General features: G+C 34.9%; 1 pseudogene; it reads right to left on the bottom strand.

The window, feature by feature from the left end:
- Positions 1-1,487: 1,487 nt before the first annotated feature.
- Positions 1,488-3,201, bottom strand: LOC145013030 (spermidine hydroxycinnamoyl transferase pseudogene; annotated as a pseudogene).
- Positions 3,202-3,848: the final 647 nt, after the last annotated feature.

Consider the following 3,848-nt stretch of genomic DNA (forward strand, 5'->3'; position numbering starts at 1 on the left):
TAAAGATCGATGTAGCCTATATTTAAATGATTTTTTTAATCCATTTAAAAGACTCAATTATGTTATTTGGATATACAAATATTTTAATATCTTATTACGATGTAAGCCCCCTTATCCTAATATCCTAACTCCGTCCCTACTCAATACACAACATTAACTAATAGTAATTAGCGTTATAGACACCGGTTAGTCGGTTTAACCGATGTAAATACAAGATATATATATATATATATATATATATATATATATATATATATATATATAGAGAGAGAGAGAGAGAGAGAGATACTTACATTCGTTCCCTTTATAACATTATACTACATACGATATCCACCAAATTACAAGATTCATAAAAAGTCATTATTATTATTATTATTATTATAATAGGCTTACAGTAAGCAAATTATCAACCAAATGTCAAACATTTTTAGGGACCTAAAACTTTTAAAATAAGGAATAAACGTGTATTTAACAAGTAGATTGTGGACGAATCATATAATTTGCTCTTTTATCAGTTAGCACTAAATTGTGCTTTTTTTTATTTTTTATTATTATGTATTTTGCTTATTTTAAACTATTAAAGAAATATAATAGTTTTCTGTATTTTACTTATTAACAGTTTAAAATGTATATAATAGTTTAATCATTATAAACATATTAATAATTTATTATATTTTTTGTTATATATTTTTTATAGCTCAAGTTTAACTTAAAACAAAGAATAGTTTAGCTGCTAGTTAATATAGGCCCAACGAGTCTTCTTGAAAAGGTCCATGAATGTGGACCAACACCATGAAATGTGGCATGGACTCAATCATGACCACAATCGGGAAAATTGCATTGGAGCGGTCCATAAGTTTAAAAACCTAGTGTCCCACCATATATAGGTGCTCTTAGGATTTGTACTAGGGGTGTGCGAGGTGCGGTTTGGTGCGGTTTCGAATCAAAACCGCAAACCGCACCGCATATACGGTTTGAATATTTTAGAAACCGCAAACTGCACCACAGATGTTCAAAACCGCATGATGCGGTGCGGTTTGATGCCGGCGGTTTATGCGGTTTAGTTGCGGTTTGTGCGGTTTGATGAGTTGTTAAACATTAAATCTATCAAAAAACCAAAAACCAAAAACCTAGCCGGGTTAAAAAAAAATGATTGCTTTGATTTTATAAAAACAAATACAATTTTCGAGTTAAATCGTTTTTAATAAATTGTGACTCATGTTACTATAGTTTTGTAAGTATCATTGTTATTGCTTTATATTGCCGTTATAATTGATATATTCTTGTAAACCATGAGATCTTGATCTAATAGTGATTTAATGTTACGTTATAGATATTTGGTGATTGTAAGAAATATATTTACATACATCATTTCTAAATCGTGATTTGAAGTTATAACAAAAAAAAGAAAAAAAAGTATATATATAACATGTGGTGCGGTGCGGTTTGAACCGCAGTTTTATAAATACAAACCGCAAACCACACCGCATAGTGCGGTTTGATAAAATGATGAACCGCAAACCGCACCAAGAAATTCTAAACCGCATTATGCGGTGCGGTTTGGTGCGGTGCGGGCGGTTTGTGCGGTTTTTTGCACAGCCTTAATTTGTACTTCATATTTGACTGGAGAATTTGTTATATTTGATATAATCCTTTGTAATTGTATCGTAAGTCGCATTAACGGAACTGTTGTTTAAATAACAGAGCTCTTATATTTTCTACATACATAGAGCGCAGTAACAATTCTAGGATCTTCAACTCAGATCATGCGATTCGTTTTCTCGAACTTATTTCATTCCACGTCAATATCTTGGTAGAACAGCTTCCGGAAATCTTCCATATGCCTCATCTGTAGACATAATGCAATTACCAAGGACCCATCTCCATCTTTGCTATGAAGAATCAAAGAATCTCCATCGGAATCATGTGTTCCTGGACCCATATGAATCTCCTTCCCCCAACCAAAATCGGCACCATAAATTGGCAATGTTAACCAACTTATCACCCCAAGATTTGGATTGCCGTAAAAATGCTCTTCCCCATTTGATGTTTGTTGCAATTCTCGGAACATTGATAAGTCTTGCTGGCTCTTTAGAAAGTCTAACACCGAGTGCACGTACTCATCGTCCACCTTTTCAATCACTTCCCTTATTTTACACGAAACGTATCCTAAAGGTTTTGAAACAATCTCACCTGAGAAGCCGGTGGCAATGGCATTGACAATTCCGTTTCCAAAGTACTTTCTTGGCAATGGTGGCCTCATTTTACTTCTAACATCAATGCAAATAGCCAATGCAGTTGGCTGCTCTGGTTTATGATTACGTGCTTTGCATGCAGTTCTCCATATATGTGCAGTTACAGTCTCATACCGTGTAAAACCACGGCCTGTCTCACTCTTCTGACCATTATCAGCTTTCCTTCGCAATTTTTCTACTTGGGTTGCTGTTAATTTCAGCATTGTGACTGCAGTCTCCTTCTCAGATTCCTTTTCGTTACCAGATTGATCTATAAGGATCGGTGGAGGATCGAACTCTGCATGTTCAAATCTCGAGCTCGCCTTTGGAGGTTCCCCAGCTCGCAGAAGTTTTCTGTCGAGATAAGGTGGCGACTCCAATAACTCACCTCTCGAAATTCTAGCCCATTCGGACACAAAATGAAGTGCACTTTGCCCATCAGCAACAACATGCGATATGTTTACACCAAGGCTAAACCCTCCACAACCGAACCTTGTGACTTGCAAAACCAACAATGGGATTTCTTCAAGAAGTGCACTTTGGTAATCTATTGATGGAATAAGTTGGTGGTATATTGGAGATGGTAAAAGACTATCCAGATCAATAAGTTTGTTGTCAGTGTACGCTTCTGTGAACTGCGCACCGGCAGCATTACAATTAAGTTCCAAACGGCCTCCGGCAATAGCAGATAGCCGGCCGGCCAGCGGGTAGAAATGAACTAGGGTACAGCTCAGTGATGTTTTTAGGGTTTGTATAACAGTGACCCAATCTTCAGGGGATTGTGCGTAGAAGTAAATGGTCGGGACATGAGTGGTGACACCAGTTTGATCAAGTTCTGATAGGGCAAGCTTACCGGACCATGTTGGGTCAGCTGGTCTAACCATGCAAGAAGTCTTGTTGGAAACCTTCATTTTGAAGAAAGATAAAACTACACCAAAAAAGAGTTGAACGTTTGCGGCATTTATGGGCCAAATGAAGCCATTATAATGGTATGACCCTAAACTCATGCTTAAATAACATCGGATAAGGGGCAGATGGAGAATGCATGATTGGGAAATATTATGTTTGTTGCTTGTTAACTGGAAAATGACATATTGATGATACACTCTATAACCCTTTTGAAAGGCCAACTTAATTACTCATTAATTTAATTCGGAAAATGTAACTATATATAGTAAAGGTAAACTAAATAAAAAGTAGTTTAAACTTTATTTCAACTTAATTTATGAAAAGTATATAATAAAATTAAGTTAGTTCTAACTTCTAACTTTTTTACAACACACATTAATTATTTATATGAAAATAGTTTTGACATTTAACTGCAAAATTAGTCATTGTGTTCGAAAAATTATAGATAAAATCTAAAAAGTTTTCAAGTTGTTTAGAAGTACAAAATTAAAGATTTTATGTGATTTTGGTCTTAGTAAATTACATGAATGGTCCATGCGGTTTAGGGTAATTTATATATTTGATCCCTAACTTATTTTTTAAACTCGAAAGGTCTATATTGTTTGTTTTTATTGCGCGTTTAGTCCATATCTTATCTAAAACGATTATTTTGCCACTGATTTTTTAATTTATATAAATAAACACACACCAACCTCACTTCCACCT

Source organism: Lactuca saligna, chromosome 8, assembly GCF_052625555.1.
Source record: "Lactuca saligna cultivar CGN05327 chromosome 8, ASM5262555v1, whole genome shotgun sequence".
NCBI classification, from domain to species: Eukaryota; Viridiplantae; Streptophyta; class Magnoliopsida; order Asterales; family Asteraceae; genus Lactuca; species Lactuca saligna.